Source organism: Coffea arabica, chromosome 4e (assembly GCF_036785885.1).
Source record: "Coffea arabica cultivar ET-39 chromosome 4e, Coffea Arabica ET-39 HiFi, whole genome shotgun sequence".
Taxonomy (NCBI): domain Eukaryota; kingdom Viridiplantae; phylum Streptophyta; class Magnoliopsida; order Gentianales; family Rubiaceae; genus Coffea; species Coffea arabica.
Genome location: NC_092317.1, coordinates 37,336,630 through 37,354,779, shown reverse-complemented (window position 1 = coordinate 37,354,779; position 18,150 = coordinate 37,336,630).

Here is an 18,150-nt window from a genome sequence, read left to right as displayed (position 1 = left end):
GTAGCTAGCTAGTAAAGATTTCCAAATCAAATCCAGGTTCATACTATAACTGTATTCATCAAACACAATCCAGGATTTATATCAACTAAGCTCGGGTGATAGTTCATGAAATAATTTTCTGTTTTCATTTTTATTCTCCTGGTTAGCCAAGCTACAAAACCTTATGCAAACTTCAATTAACATGTTGTTAACTAGTTAATCATATACATTAACTCGTAAAAGCCCCGTAATCACAGGTTGAGAACTAAAAAAATCCAATTCCAGGTCTCGGAAATTTCAGGTCATACGAATTCCCAATCCACTTAAACCAGAATTTTTTAGGTTCTTTAATTCATTAATTAACTTCATGGAATTTACATGCAGGGTCTTAGACATCATGAACATTGAGATTCACTCGGCTACTTACACTTGAGAGCTCAAGTGATCACAAGCAAGTAGAATTTCAGTTGCATTTCCAAACCATTCTTCTCGGCAGATTCATGCACAACCAAAACAGGATTTCTTCCTTCCTAAATTCATTATCCGAGGATCTAACATGGACATGCAAAATAGTAAACGTTTTCCTTAGCCAGTAATTCATTCATTAAATCCCCATACAAGCTCGGTTTATGACAGTTTAGCAGGTTAAAGTTGCATTATCGAATTCAGCCCACGATCATTCTGTTTTCCTCAACCAGAAATTTTCCAAATTTTATTTCATCATCTATTCGCACCCAGTCAACATGCAAATCGATAGATAACTTCATCCCCTATTAGATGATCATAACTATAAGTTCCAGAACAACAAACTGGAGCCAGGTGAAGCTGCATTGCCCAAATCAATCCTCGGCAGCAATCAATTTCCTTAGAACAGAATTTTTCCTAAGCTTCTCAATGTGACATCCGAACACTTAGATTGACATGCATGACCTTTGAACATCATGTTTAGTGTTAAGTGACCGTATATAAGAGCTCAGATTACCTCAGGGAAAAATTTAAAGCTGCAATTCTAATTCGGCTACTTCGGCAGACTGTAATCAAAATTCCAGCAGCCTTGATCTTAGTTTTTCCGGATTTTTCCTTGGATTATACGTGGATTTAGAGGCTCAAGGTTAACATGCAATAGCTTAGCCTCTGATTAATACATTTTAGTTTAGAAATTGATTTCCAAAAATGACATCATTCAGCCAAGAATTCCAGAACTAGTCGATCATCCACGGTAGATTAAAGGTGACCAGATTTTTAAGTCCATTAAAATTTTTCTAGCTAATCCCTGCTCACTCGACATCTGCAAAGCTTAAACAACCTCTTAACCAGTTTCATTGGAGTTCAAAAATCACCTCACAACAAGCTAAGGTGTCGGACAGAAAATTAGAGAAGTTTCCTTCCTCTCGGCTCTCACTCCCGAAGTAGAATCTGGTTGCGGCTGATGGTTGTTGGTCGAAGATGGTGATGGCCAGCAACTCCTACAACTTCCACTAGCTCTCCCCTTCCTCTCCTCTAGCTCACGAACAGAAATGGAAGATATTGTAGCTCGGTCTCTTCCTCTCTACTCTGGCGATGATAACAATGTGGGAGTAGAGGGTTATCTGAGGTTGAAGGTGAGCAGAGGTTATGGTTTGAGGTTGTGAAGTGGTGCTGCGGATTTGAGGGAGGTTGAGTGTCGACAGAGGTGGTGTGCTGCAATGGTGAAGTGTGTGATTGGCCGGCTGAGGTGGTGGAGCTGCGGTTGGCCGAATGGGGTGGCTGGTGATCATGATGTCCGGGAGTTGTTTGGGTTGCAGAAATTGGTTATGGCCGTGGGTGGTTTTTTGTGAAATGGTGAGGGATATTTTAGTCTTTTCACTACTACTCCAATTAGCCACTTAAGTCCTTGGTCCTAGCTTAGCTCCAAAAATTGTCCCCAAAGTGATTTGAACGCCTAATTGAATCGCTAATCATGCAATACTTTGGTTGTCGAAAATTTACGTCCTAATAATGGTTAGAGTATTTGTGATATTTTGATCTAGAATTAATTGATTACGAATTAGTATAAAGCTTCCTTAAACATTCTTGTTTGATTAATTAAACTATTAAAATCAAGTTTGACCAATATACATAAATCTAACATTTTATATTAATACGAAAAATTTAATCTACCTCTAAAAGTCTTAACTTAGTTTAGCGGAACCAAGGAATTCATAATTTAGAAAATTATATAACTTTCCACGTAAACGTGCTTTACGTACTTAATTGCAAACAAGTAGAAGTAGTACTAGGAAATATTAAAGAATAAAAAGAATGCAATTTGTCATACGAAATGTTATTTATATAAGCTTTTTCAGGGTTCTCACAGTTGTAAGTTGTTTTTTTTCAGTAAATGAGTGAGTCCTGGCGAAAGTTGGGCAGACGGTTCGCTAAACCCTAAGGTACGCCCTAGGGGGAGGTAGGGTCGTCACATGAGTCCTGACGTGAGTTGGGCAGGCGGTCCGCCAAACTCTTTGGTTCGCCCTAGGGAGAGGTGGGGTCGTCACATTTTTCATGAAATCTACCAAAATCAAACCTTAAATCCACTCATGTGTAAGTAATAAAAGAAAAGATGATTTCTTGATATAGTTACCTGCAATATGAAGAAATGCAACCAAAAGCTTCTTCCTCCACATATCTCTCCACAAAAGCCTTTCTTCCTACCTTGATTTCACTTTCTACGGATGGAATTGGAAGCTTAGGATGAAATTTCAAGGATTGAAGCAAGGTTTCAAGGTTGAAAATGTAGTTTTCTTTCTCTCGTTTCCCTCTCAAAATTTCGGCCAAGGAAGAAGAAAGATGAGAGGATATTTGGTCAAATTTTGTTTTATTATAGGCTAAGAATGATTTTAGTCAAAGTCAAAACTCCATAGCTTTGGTGACAAATGGCTTCCAAGGGTTAATCCTCATCCTATTGTCTTCCAATTACTAAAATATCTGGTCAACCTCTAATTATCCCTTAACACCTTATAAAATAATATCCTTTTGTACAAAACTCCTCCTAATTTTCAAAATTTATTGCACACACCTCACTAGTGGGTCCTACTTCCATAATGCACTACCAACTTAACATGCTCTAACTTATAGAAGAAAAATGTTTTAAAAACTTGACTCACTTATAAAAATATCTAAAAAATTAAGGCAATAAAGTAAAGTAAAGAAAATGTATTCAAAAAATAAAATAAAGTATAAAATAATTTTCGGGTCCTCACAATCTTGTACTACACGAACAAACACTTATAGCGCATCTTTCATTTTCTTCACGCGAGCTCTTGTAATCGGACCCATTGGAACTCTAATCACATCACCACTTTTTTTAAAAAAAAAAAAAATTTAATAGGGATGCTAATCACATCACCACTTAAGTCATGTGATTCTTGCAAAGTTTGGGTGACTACATCATTCCCTTCCTCTTGAGAAGGATTTGTTCTCAAATCGCGATCATCACCTATGTCAAACGGACTCAAATCAGCAACATTAAAAGTTGTACTAACCCCATACTCACTTGGAAGGTCTATCTTATAAGCATTGTCATTGACACGCTTGAAAACCTAAAATGGCCCATCTCCACGTGGAAGGAGTTTATTGCATCATTGAATTGGAAAACGTTCCTTACGCATACGAAGGCACACCCTGTCACCAGGTTCAAATACCACTTTGCGCCTTCGTTTGTTTGCTTGCTTAGTAAATTGCTTTGTACGCTTTTCAATATTTAAGCACACTTTTTCATGCAAATTGCGTACCACCTCAGCTTTCCTTTTCCTATCTAAGCTAACATGCTCACTCAAAGGTAAAGGTATTAGATCCACAGGTGTTAACGGATTCAAACCATAAACGATCTCAAAAGGCCAAAATTGAGTAGTGAAATGCATAGAACGATTGTAAGCAAACTCAATGTAAGGTAAACAATCCTCCCATGTTTTCAAATTCTTCTTAATTAAAGTTCGTAACATGGTAAGAACAGTCCAATTAACAATCTTAGTTTGGCTATCAGTTTGAGGATGACTAGTAGTTGAAAACAACTTAGCTCCTAACTTAGACCAAAGTGCCTTCCAATAGCTCAAAAATTTAACATCTCTATTAAACACAATTATATGAGGTATGCCATGCAACCGAACTATCTCTTGAAAGAACAGGTCCGCAATATAGGAAGTATCATCAGTTTTGTGGCACGCAATAAAATGAGACATCTTAGAAAATTTATCAACTACCACAAATATAGAGTCATGACCTCTACGAGTCCTAGGCAAACCAAGTATAACATTCATAAACAAATCAACCCAAGATTCACTAGGAATAGGTAAAGGTGTATAGAGACCATACGGGTTAATCTCAGATTTAGCTTTTCGGCATTGTATGTATCTCGATACATCTCCGTCTCAACATCTTTCTTCATGTGGGGCCAAAAAAAGTGTTCCTGCAAAATGTTTAGCGTTTTAGTCACTCCAAAATGACCCATTAATCTGCCGCTATGAGATTCCTTTACTAACAAATTTTGAATAGAACCATTAGGGACACAAAACTTATTGATGTAGAATAAGTATCCATTCGACACATAGTACTTGCCGTGTCCAGCTTTCTTCATAAGGCATAAATATCCTTAAAATTAATATTAGATGCATATAAATCTTTAATCAATTCAACTCCTAGTAACTTAGTATCAAGAGAGGTAAGCAAAGCGTACATTCTAGCTAATGCATCAGCTATTACATTAGTCTTACCAGACAGATTTATATTTGATAACATAAGGAAAGGTCTCAATGAATGAGATCCACCTCACATGTCGCTTGCTAATTTATGTTGAGCTTTAAGACACTTCAAAGATTCATGATCGATATGAATCACAAAATTCCTTGGGTAGCAAGTAATGTTGCCATGTCTCTAATGCACGAAGTAGAGCATACAACTCCTTGTCATATGTGCAATAGTTCAAAGAAGCACCACTTAACTTCTCGCTGAAATAAGCGACTGGACAACCTCCTTGCATCAACACTGCTCCAATTCCGATACCTGAAGCATCACATTCAGTTTGAAATGTTTTAGTAAAATCAAGTGCACATGTGAGATGTTCTTTAAGTAAGTCAAAAGCTTTTTGTTGAGCTTTCCCCCAAACGAATTTCTCATTTTTTTATGATTGCTGTCAATGGGGTGGCAATTGTACTAAAGTCTCTCACAAATCACCTATAGAAGCTTGCAAATCCATGAAAACTACGAACTTCGCCAACACTCCTTGGAACCGGCCACACTTGAATTGCCTTAATCTTACTATCATCCACTTGAATTCCCTGCAAGCTAACAACAAAACTTAGGAACACAAGTTTGTCAGTACAAAACGTGCACTTCTTAAAGTTAGCATAAAACTGTTCCTTTTGAAGTACTTCAAATACAAGTCTTAAATATTCATGATGTTCCTCTAGACTCCTGCTGTAGATGAGTATATCATCAAAATAAATGACTACAAATTTTCCTAAGTAGGCACGTAACACATGGTTCATTTATCTCATAAAGGTACTGGGTGCGTTAGTTAACCCAAAAGACATCACCACTCACTCATACAAGCCATACTTAGTATTAAAAGCCGTTTTCCATTCATCACCCTTTTTAATGCAGATTTGATGATATCCATTTTTAAGATCAATTTTTGTAAAGATGATAGTACCATACAACTCATCTAACATATCATCTAAACGAGGAATAAGATGGCAATACTTTACTGTAATTGAATTGACGGCCCTACAATCAGTACACATCCTCTGCGTTCCATTTTTCTTAGGGACGAATATGGCAGGCACTACACATGGACTTAAAATCTCCCTTACCTATCCTTTTGCAAGTAGTTCCTCAACTTGCCTTTGAAACTCCTTTGTTTCCTCAGGATTACTTCTATAAGTAGGTTGATTAGGTAATGACACTCTAGAAATTAAGTCTATGTGGTGCTCAATTCCCCTAATTGGTGGTAAACCACTTGGCACATCTTCAGGAAATACATCTTCAAATTCCTGCAAAAGAGACACTATAGAACTTGGCAAAGAAGAGTTATTATCATTAGTAGAAGTCAGAACCTCTTTGCTCATGAACACAAGTATGGTTCGTCCGTGACAAAGAGCCTCTCTCATTTCTTTGGCTTTTGCAATCAGAATTTGTTTTCCCTCGATTTTTATCTCAAGATCCGAATCATTAATAGCCTTTTCCCCTTATTTTTCTCGGATCCCTTTGCTGATTTTCTCTTAGCTCTCTGTCTTTTTCTTTTCTCGATGTTCACATTATGCTCTTTTTGCAACTTGACTTGATCCTCATATACTTGCTTAGGTGATAAAGGATCTTTCTACCGTTATGCACAAAACTATACTTATTGGTTTGACCCTCATGACTTGTATTCTTATCAAACTCCCAAGGTCTATCAAGTAAAAGATGACTAGCTTGCATAGGTATAATATCACAATGTACTTCACCTTCATACCTAATAAGTTCTTGATATGACACGCGAATATCGCCACAATTGTTAAGCCATTGGAGCCGATATGGCTTAGGATACTCACGCGTATCAAATCCCAGCGTTTCAACCATCAACACACTTGCTACGTTTGCACAGCTATCTGGATCAATGACTAGACTACACACTTTGCCTTTAATGTGACAATGTGCATAGAATATGTTCTCCCTTTGAGCATCTTCTTCTTTAACATGCACAGCCAAAACTCACCTTGTAACCTAACCTAAACTAATCGTTTCATCAATACTGATTTCTTCTTGCGAATCATCTTATTCCTCAACTAGTGGTGGCATGGCTTTATATTCTTTTCCATCGTCTATCACAATTTTGCCACTCGAAAGTACAAGCATTGCCCTTTGGTTAGGACATTGACTTGCAACGTGTTCAAGCCCTTGGCACCTCCAACACTTAGTATCCTTTTCCTCGGTGTCAGTGTTTCATTAGAAGTTTTGGCAATTGGCTTTACTTTCCTTTTTGATGAATTAGGTCTTGGTTTCGAGAAGGGTGTATTACTGGTTGTAGCCCTTTCATAATGCCTAACTTGTGGTGTGCGTGAATATGATGGTGAAGGGCTAGAAGTTGATCTCAGTTGGCCCCTCCTTTTTAATCTCCTCTCGGCTTTGATTGCCTTTGCCAACATATCACTAATTTCAACATAGTGATGCATTTCAACTTGGTCCGCAATGTCTGGTCACAATCCACTCAAAAACCTTGCCATGGTAGCCTCCCTATCTGATAAGTGACAAATTTACGTAATAATTGTATGACATTTTATATTATTTTTAGTTACTTTGGGTATATTATTGCAAAAAAATGAATCATTTTGGCTATAATTGGTGAAAAATACTTTTAAGTGGTTAAATGAGGTTTTTATCACTTTTTACTTGGATTTTGTGTATTTTGACAGTTTTGACATAGTTTCGTATTTTGGCTATAACTTGAGCAAAAGTGATCAGATTGAGATGATTTTTGAATCAATTTGAAGATAAGAGATAGATCTACAACTTTGATGAAGACATCTGAATCCAGTTTGAAGGTTTTCCTGGTCAAAAAGCCGAATTACAGTAGCTAATTTCAATTGGTCGAAGCTGAAACAGGGCAATGAGCAGTCAAGGGTATTTCGGCTATTTCTCAGCCTACACAGATCCAAATGAGGTGATTCTTGATGCATTGGAAAGCTAACTCAAAGGGCTAAAAGTTTTATGTTTTGGTCAAGAGCTCAATCAGAATTTATCATTAAGAAACGTTCAGTTGAAGTTGACGCAAAATCGGAGCAGAGCTGGAAATTGAACAAAAGTGCACCAAAATGTCACTGTAGCAATCCGGCCGGAACTTGGCCGGATTTGTGGCCGGATTGCGGTCAGAGAAGCTGCTCTTTACGTAGAAAACTTATTTTTACCTCCAACAAATTACATGCAATGCTAGACATGTGAGAACTACTTTGCAGCTGTAAAAGGGTGGTGTAGGCCTCATTTTCTTGACTTCTTTCATCTTTATATAGCCAAAACTTGCAAGATTGAAGGATAATAGAGAGAGATACGAGAGAAAGCTTGGAGTGCAGAAATGTAGCTCTTGCATTTTCTGAGTGTTAGGTTAGTTTAGTATAGAGTAAGTGTACTTCATCCATTCTTGTATATTGGCTAGATTAGGATGAAGATGTAGATGAAGAAGGAGGAGTTGAAGCTCAAGAGACATGGATTATCTCTTCTCCAACTCTTTATCTTTTGTATCAGATTCTTAAGTATAGTTAATATGCAAATTTTGGATTTTGTGTTCAATGTGTGTCTTTAAAGTTTATGCCTTAGGTTTGGTTGAACTTTCTATGATTGTTAGTGTTTATTATTTGGTTATTTGATTGCTATTATTTGAGCAAGTTATTTAGCACTTTGGCCCTTTAAATCATGATTAATCTGGTACCATTAATTGTGATTATCTAAGGTGTTGTTTCTGCAATGAAAATTGAAATTGAGATTTAACACTAGTTCAAGAAGTGCTAAACATAGGGAGTACACTCACGAGAGTAGAGGTGCACCTATGTGGTTTTAGTGATTAATTTCATTGAAGAAATGAACTTGTAGCTAATTTCATAACCATGAGAATAGGTATGGATTAGTTATGAGTATAGTTGATTCACTACGAAAGTAGATTTCACATGTTTAAGGAAATTACACCATAACTAACCTAGATAGTAGTACCCAATGATCCAAAAATGGCAATTGCATGAGTAGTTAGGGATACCATAACCTAAGGAGCTTTCATTTGTTATTTTGCATAAGTTCAGTAGGTTTCATTTCTTATAATACATTGATAGTCTAAATAATAGAGAAACTTTAGTAGTGCCGGAAATCGCAATCTTCCTTGTGGGATCGACCCTTAATACCCTATACTCGCTCACGATTCGTATACTTGCGATAAATCGCGTGTGGGGTATTTAGGAGTTTATAAATGTAAAACTTAATTGGGATGAACTTAATGTTATATGTATACCCCGCGCACGTCAAGTTTTTGGCGCCGTTGCCAGGGAAGTTTTGGCAATATTGGTGCAAAGAGCTACTTTATTAATTTAGACAATTTCACTTGTTTTTGTTGGTTAAGTGTCTTGTTTGTTATGAGTCTTGTTGAGTCTTTTATGTTTAGTGTCTTGTTTTTGTATATTTGAAGTCATCTATTCTTCTTGACTAAACTTGTTTTTGAGCTACTTTGAGAGCATGTTTAGGGGATCAAGGAGAGTAGAAAACCGGGGAGGACAATGCTTGAGAAGTGGAAGATTGGCAATGGATGGTTATCAAGTGCAAAATTCCTTCAACAGAGGTAACCAAGATTTTACTGAATATATGTCTTTTGAAGATGGTTTAAGGTGCTTAAGGGCAAAATTTGATGTAATTATGTTACAAGTTCATATGGACACAATTATGCATGAAATTGAGCAAGGGAGGAATGTTAATGCTTTTAATTCTTATCATGTGATTTGTGACTTATGTGGAGGTTATCATGATACTAATACATGTATGCAAGCACAAAATGTGGATTATTATGATGAATTAGAGCATTACAATCCTTGTTTTGATCGATATAGTGATAATTGGAACAATTCTCCTGCTTATGGTTGGGATAATCAATGTACTTATAGTGATTATTCATATTTTTATGATTACCAACCTTAAAGTGTCCAATATGAATGAAAACCATCTTAGGAGTTGGCAATAGAGAAGTTACCTAATGCACCTCTACTTTGGGAGTTAGAAAGTGAACCATTAGCTAATGATTCTAATGCATCTTGGGAACTAGCTGTAGAAAATTTTTTCTAATCAATTTGATTTAGCAATAGAAAAGCTAGCAAATGCAACTTCCGACCGTTTTGATAGGATTGAGGAAAGAATAGATGAATTAGCTTCTCACTTTGGTAGAATACATGAGCAATTGAATGCATTGTGTGAAGTCATTTTCACTAATAATTTGCAAAATGATCCTAGCATGAATGGTAGGAATGTTGTATGTGAAACTGGGTTGTATTTTGATGAAAATGATGAATCTCAAGTGTGTTTTAATGAGCAAATATCCATTTCATATGATAATATTTTTGGAACTAACTTTGAGCCTCAAGAGGTGAGTTTTAATGACTCATTTTCCACCCCTCTTGAGGAGTGCATTGAAAGTATAGGTTCTAAGGGTATTGCTACCCAAGATATTTTCATGGCATTTCCTTTGGTAAGTTCTCAAGTGATACACAGTCAAGGTAATTTCTATGAATCACTTGAGATAGGTAAGCAACTTCCATCTCTCTTATCATTAGAACATGTGGATTTTTGCTATAAAACCACCTTTTAATAATTCACCACGGCCTAAAATGGTGGATTACTCGTTAACTAAACCTCCTTGATAATGAGGTAATATAGTCAAGTTAATGTGTGAGGACTCGCAAATTTATTGTTTTAAATTCCATTTCGAGCTTATTTGAATATTTAATTACCCATTTACTCCGAATAATATTTTCTAATCTCTTAAGACTCAATTACATGGATCTGTGGTTTAATTATATTTTTATAGTGACTTGTTTCAAATTTTAATTTTTGAAAGCTCGTTAAGTGAGAATAGTGAATACGCGATTGGGGATTTTGAGGTTCTAATGGCTTGTTCATGATGTATACATGTTATATTGAGTGTGTGAAAAGTTTCATTGAAAAATAACATGATTTGGTCACCCAAATGTGTTGATTTCGAAAGCTTAGAAAACTGGAAAATGGTTCCCGTAACTGCCCAGGCAGTCATCTTGTTTCGGCCATAATTCCTTGCTCCGATGTCGAAATCGAGTGCGGTTTGTGGCACTGGAAACTAGACATTCCCATATTTCCATTGATATAAAATGCACAACCTGGTTCCACTTGAGTGAGCCACACCATTCGTTTGAAAATCGCTGTCCTGTTTCGTTGTTCACTGGAAGACAGAACAGGAACTACAACTTGATGCTCAAATGTGAGCTAGTTGTGGATGGATTTTGAAAATGGTTTCTTCTGAGAAATTGTATATTAATGAAATTTTTTTCCAACGCCACCAACCACGCTCAATTCCAAGTTGAATTGAGTGAGTTGTGGCCAAAGTTTGAAACTGACTCGGTGAACTAAAACCCTCTTTTGGCTAGTAAATGCTTAGATCATTGTTGGGACTTGTTGTTTTGAAATTCTTGGTGTTAATCACCTACAAAACACATATTGGATGTTTATTAGACATTTTATACACCAATGAACCATGTTTGAGAAATGAAAACGGAAAAATGGAAGTCCAAGGCAGATTTGCCTTGGAACTTCTTACAACTTCATTGATTTTGTTAGCTGACTTCCCGTGATTATTTTCCTACGAAATTTGGCAGAGAAATGGCCCTTATATGGTAGTGTAATACTACCAAATTTGGTGCCGTTCCAAGTCTGTTTAGATACTTAACCAAAGCTCCAAAACCTGAGATTCAAATCTGGAAAAACGGCAAAACAGGTTCAAAATTCCAGCAACTTTGAGCTATCATATCTTGGTGCTCAAAACTCTGATTGTTGACCCTCTTATTTTGTTTTAAACCTTGTATGCAACTCTAATGGAGTTCCAAATTCAAGAGGCTGGTTTGCATTGTGTGAATTTTACCGAATTTACAAACTTTGCCGAAGACCAACCTCGAAAATTGCCTTGGTGTCCAAAACAGTGACTTTGGGCCAAATTTTGAATACCTTCCATTTGGAATCATGGAAACATGTCTTCTAAGAACTTTTAGTACTTTCTAAGAGGTTTCGAACGGTACTAAGTTTTCCAATTTTGGACTTGTAAAGAGTGAGATACGATTTTTCAAATATCTCGTATCGAAACTGAAAATTTCCAAACCTTAAGGAAATGGAGTTTTTCAAATTCTCCTTATTCTTTCGATATTACTTGAACGTATTATACTTGATTTTCAAGATGAAAACTCGATTGCTTTTGTGCTTTAAAACCCCATCTTTGAACCTCGATTTACGAGTGATTGGGGTTCGTTTTCATGAGATTTTCTTAGATTGTGCACTAAGTGCAATCTTCTCAATAATTGGGGGTTTATGAGTGATAAATCCTTATTAATTGCTCAGGCACACAAGAGGAATTTCAAGAGGATCCCACGGTGGACGCTTGGACTTCGAGTGCCATTTCTTCTTATTTACTTGGTGAGTGTCAAGTGTGTGTTACTTGAACTCCTGTGAACTCGATACATGTTTACTTGTTATTGATACTTGAGATTTTGAAATTGGAGACGAGCGTGTACTTTATCGCACTCGTTCTCGTTTGAAATGAATAACTCGTACTTGAATACTTGCATATCTCGATTGCTTGAATATACCACATGCTTGAATGACTTGAAATAGTATGCTATGGCTGCATACGTCGTTGGAGTGAATCTCCTCGACACTCAAATATACATGGGGGACGCCCAAAACCCCATTGGTTATCCTTGGATTCGAGCCGGCTTGGGTTTGGTCTGGCTCCTTGGTAAACCATGGGGGAAAACATGAAAGCTTGATCTGGTGAGAGATCTCGCTTGGCATACTCGAGTAGTATCGCCTTAAACAAATGACAGGCGGGCCCGATACAGGGGTATGTAAGGTGAAAGGGGACATGTTAAGTGGAAATTCTATGGACTAGACCTACCCGATTGACGAAGTGTCAATTCGTGGAGGTTCTTGATCGTGCAAGTGGAATATAGCTCCTGAGAGCTCCAATATCCTTGAATTGTTTATGTTTCCTTTTCCAGTGAATTGTTAATTATTGAAATATTATTGCTCGACTTGTAAATTGGGGTTGTTACTTGAACAATGTGCTTGCATGTGTGTTCTTGGCCTCACGAGCATTTTGCTCACCCTGTAGATTTGTTTTTCTTAACAGGATTGGGTTTGGAATGAGACTCGGAGGAAATTCCCTTTTGTACTTTTGTAATAGGCACTACAAGAAAATTTCCCTATTATGGCATACTTGTTAGGGCACTATTCAGTAAATGCCTCAAATAAACGCTTATTAAGGCATTAGGTAGTTTCTGCCATATTAGCACCTATTAATTAAATAAAAAAAACAATGTATAAGGGACAAACCTTGTAAGAAAAACTGAAAATAAAAAATATAAAGAAAATATTTGTAAAGGCATTTTAGAGATGTGCCACAACAACTATTAAAAGGAAAAATAATTATTTCATGAAAAAAACAAAAAAAAAGCTTAAAATTGGCGTCTAAAAGAAGCGGCAAAATTGTCCCAAATCCCAAATTTTGCAAGATACCTTAACGATTCATTGACCCATCTTTCTCCCTCACTCTCCCTCTCGGCCCTCTGCCAATCTACCCCTAAATTCTAATCTAACACTTTTATTTTTCATTTACCCATCTCTTTCCCTAACTCTCTCTCTCTCGGTACTCTAGCCTCAAATTGTTTCTCTCTGTCCTCTGTTCTCCCAATTTCTTTTCTCAGAATTTTCCTAAAACTCATTGCCGGCTCTCACTAGCTCTCATCCTCCCAATCTCTTTTCTTTTGATTTCTCAAATTTATGTTGATTATGGTGGATCCTAACTCAATATCATGAAGTTGCTTCGAATTCTGTTGATTGCATGTTGGTCGATTGAAGGATTTTAGGACAATCATCACTCACTCTATTGTGCTTGAAATTAGAGGTATGTTTATATACTCATTAATTCCTATTAATTAGATGTATATTCCTCCATTTTGAATGTCGACTTTATCAAATCCAAAGGAACAAGGAGCAAAAGAGCCTTGATTTTTGTTGGGCATTTTGCTGCAATCATTATTAGCTTGTACCCCTTTACCATTTTGATCATCAAAATTCCATAGCCACCCCAATAAACCATCCATGAGAATATTGGCGTCCGACCATGAATCCGCTTCTTGATATAACACTGGCAATTGTGGATTTTCCATTACTAGATGTAGCGGTACCGCTGGAATTTCTTGCTGGGTTTGTATCTGGGGAGAGAAAAGGGATTATGGGCAATCGAATATGTTAATAAGTTAGTTAATTAACATAATAACATTTATATGGTTGAGTCAGACTGTAGAGAAAAATGATGAAGCAACAAATGACAATACCACCAAATCTTTAAGGTGTTCTTTACCGAAAGAAATTATAAAAGAAAAAGAAAACCAAGTCTTTGAGGTGTGTAGGCTTCTGAACAACGAACAGCTTTATCTAATTTTCCTTTCTTGTCTTTTCTTTTCTTTTTTTTTTCATAGAACAGCTTTGATTCCGAACGGTGCACGAATTTTATTGTTTTGGCTTCATGTAGTTTAGTCATTAGTGAACTTCTTTGAGAAAATACAGCGGCAATCTTTGTTTTTGGTACGATATATATAGTGGCAATCATTGGTATGGATCTTATATTCCTTGTCTGGGAATCTTATGTCCCGCAAAGTTAACAATATGTGTTAGTTTTAGAATAATATATAATCTAGAATAGTATCTTATTTACATGATTAATGTTGGTTATGGTTTCAGCTACTCCTCTTAATCTCACTTCAAGTGAGTTAATTATTCTTGATTAGGTCTATAGTTTTACTCAAATGGGAGCCTTTCAATCTTTTCTTGCAATGTTTCAAGGAATGGGCTTTTAGGTTCAGAGCAGAGCTCATGTTGATAGAGGCAAGTTGCTCTATGTGATGAAATCAGAGAGAATTTGAGATGAAAATGAGGATTATTGTGGGCTTATATAGGGATTCAAAGTGTTGAAAGTTTGGTGCTCTGATATGTGTTTTCTTCTCTTTTTTTCTTTTTTTTTTTAAAAGATACATGATATAATTTAAACAAATAAAACATTTTGAAACTAGTGTCCAAATACATAAGATATAATTTAGAAACTTTATATTCGAATGTAGGTTCTTAAGACTGGGTGAATAATTATCTAAGACCAGAATTTGTTTGTCCCAGAACATGTAGTCTAAGTTTTAACAAAATAATACTCTACTATAAACTTATCCCTTTTCATAATTGGTTCTTTTTCATGAGCCTTCATATAACAAGCCCTGTCAATTAGGGAGTCATTATTGTTTTAAAAAATCAATATCTATTTGACTATCTGTCCAGATTGGACTTTCTTTCTTCAGTCCTTGTTTTTTGTTTCTCCCAGGTTCAATAATTTGCATTTACTATATTATACTGAAGTTGCATTTGGTGTCCTTAGCAGTGACGACAAAAGTGAGAGTTAACACATCATCTTTCAATCATCAAAAGTCAAAACAAGTCCGGTTCAATTTGCTACGAATAATAGTAATAACCAAATACTAATTCGGAAACATCCAGCTCCCTCCATGGCTTCCTCCACCTCTAACTCTATATATATATATATATATAGCTGCTTGGGATCTTCTTTCTCCCAATCATTTCTAGTAGTAGCAGTTGCAACTTCAGAGTGAATTTACTCAAGGTAGTTGCTTTTACCTTATTTTGGACAGGTTTGTATTTGCTGGTAAGTATTTGACGGAGGAAAAGTGTTAGACTTTGGTATTCTTGAGCAGGTACATTACTTTATTGGTCTGGTTTTATACGTTCACATGCCTGATCAGTCTTGTTCCAATTTGCTTTTGAATATAGCAGTTGGTTATTTTAGCTTTTATCTCATATAAAATGCATTATCTCATATAAAATTATCTCTGGCTATGCCTAATGTAGATGTACCATGTTATAATTTTGGAACAATTTGCATCTTATGTTAGCTAGTAATGTTGTTTAAAAATTTATTTAGTTCTTCTTAATTGCTGAAGTTTCATTTTTACATTAAATGTGCTGAATTTTAGTTGTAGATTATAACTTTATTAAATTGACTAAATGTTACATGAATTGAGTTTGTTGTTCAGGCATGGCTAGGACTAAGAAAGGAAGAAATTCCAGCACCAATCGACTTATTGATGAACCAACTGATGAGCATATGGAAAATCAGTCTATAAGAGTGGAAGAGCTTCATAACACATGTATTAAGAGTATTTGATATTTTTAAATATATTATTTAGAGCAAAAAATGGTCATAACTTATTGAATCAATCAAGAATCACTTCAACATCATCTAATCATATGTCAACCTCAAGTTCCAGTCTTAGACCTCTTAAAGTAAGTTTTTTAATACATTTGTTCTGTAATGGCAGTCCTCTTTGCTTGATAATGATCTGATATTTAGGCATGTTTTGCTATTACAATTTGAACGTGATGAGCATTTAATTGGTTGGTTGAAAAACTACTAGTAGTTATGAGTACTTTAATTGTAATCATTGATTATGGTGATAATTTGAAAGTGATTTTTCAATCAAATATTGTTGGTTTTGGTCATTGAATGTGAGATGGCCAACATGAATGTATGATTATATTGATATAATAGGGATGTTATATTCACAGTAGTACCGTGGCTGGGCATAAAAAGGAAAAAAAAATACAGTCTATTGAGGCACTTGTAAGTGTCGTGATAAGGGTTTTTCGTAGTAGAAATTTTCTTGTTACGCAGCAGGTTTTTGAGGCATTTTTAAGCGTCAACTTAAAGTTAAGATGGCATTATTTTGTGCCTCTAAAAAGTTGAGATTTTGAAAGTTGAATCCCAATTAAGGCATTTATTGGTGTAAGCATTATAACCTTGTTTTGGCACTTCTAAATGTCTCAATTGTTTTCTATGTCGTGGCACTTAATTGTGCCTTAAAAAGCTTTTGTGACATAGGTTTTACATGGCACACTAAGTATGTTTCTTAATAAATTAAGTGCCTCAACAAAGTGTGACTTGTGACATTTTGATGCGCCTCTATAAGCGGTTTTTCTTGTAGTGAGGGTTCCAATGATATTGACTAGACATTATGACTATTGTGTATTTTGGGCTGTACAACGAAAACCCGATGTAAGGATTGGGTGATTGTTAAATATTGTTAAACTTGTACACTTCTGCACTGATTATATTTATTTTATCTGGTTGTGATGTCTAGTATTGCATTAAACTCGAACGGAAATTGCTTGAGTCCTGGTGAGAGTTGGGCGGGTATCCCGCGGATACCCTTTGGTTCGCCTTAGGGAGAAGTGGGGGCGTCACATAATGACTATAAAGAAGCGCTTGTTGGGAGGCAACCCAGCGATTTCTTGTTTTAGTAAGTTTTAGTTGTTTAACCAATGTTTTTGTGTGTTTTGTAGGTGGAAATGGCAAGGGTTCATGCAAATAATTTCAATTGCAAAAGTGTCTATTTTGAGGCAAATAGGGAGTTTTCATATTCATTTGCTGCATTTCATGCATTTAAAGTGTTTTATGTTAAAGTTATATTCATGCATGATCATGTATTTTCAAGTGTATTTGGTTTAGAAAGACACATTTCCAATGTTAAACTTGGATTTTTTTCAAAGAAATGAAAGTAGGTGGAATGCGGAAGGTTGGCCAATCAAATTTGGAGGAAAAACTGTAGAAAACAACTTTTTCTGCAACAAATCTGGCCATAAATCCGGTCAAATATTGGCTGGATTGAAGACCGGATAGTCAGGGGCGAAAGAAAAAATTTTTCGGACATTCTAGCCAAAATCCGGCCAAAAACTGGTCGGATTGTTAAAAAAAAAGAAAAAAAGAAAAAACCCATTGTAGCAAATCCGGCCGAAAATCCGGCCAGAAACTGGCTGGATATGCAAGCCAAAAAAAAAAAATAAAAAATTCTGCCTAGAATCCCTCCACGAATCCCTCCAATTTTTGGCTGGATTATGAACAGTAACCAGCGTAAGATGAATCTGTTTCACGGATTCCTCACAATTTTTCTCCCTTCTTCTTCAACCCAACTCACACACACCACTCACCAAAACGCCACTTTTCACCATTTAATCTTCAAATAACCTTCACCAAATCACTTTCTCCCATCCTCTAGAGTGAATTTCATAGTTCATATTCTTGCAAAAACAACTCTAAAGTGGTTTCAAGCTTACCATTAGTTAGGGTTCTACCTTCTTGAAATCACTCAATTGAGGTCAAATTGGAGTAAGTTTCTTGGGGGTTTTCACATCATATTCATCACTTAACATCACCAAACCAATTTGAGGTAACAATTCTTCACCTAACTTTGTAATTTGAATTTTGCGATGATTGAATATTTTCTATTTTTAGGCAATTTTTATATGTGAAGTTAGGTGTATTTATTTGAGCTTATTGATGCTATTGGTGAT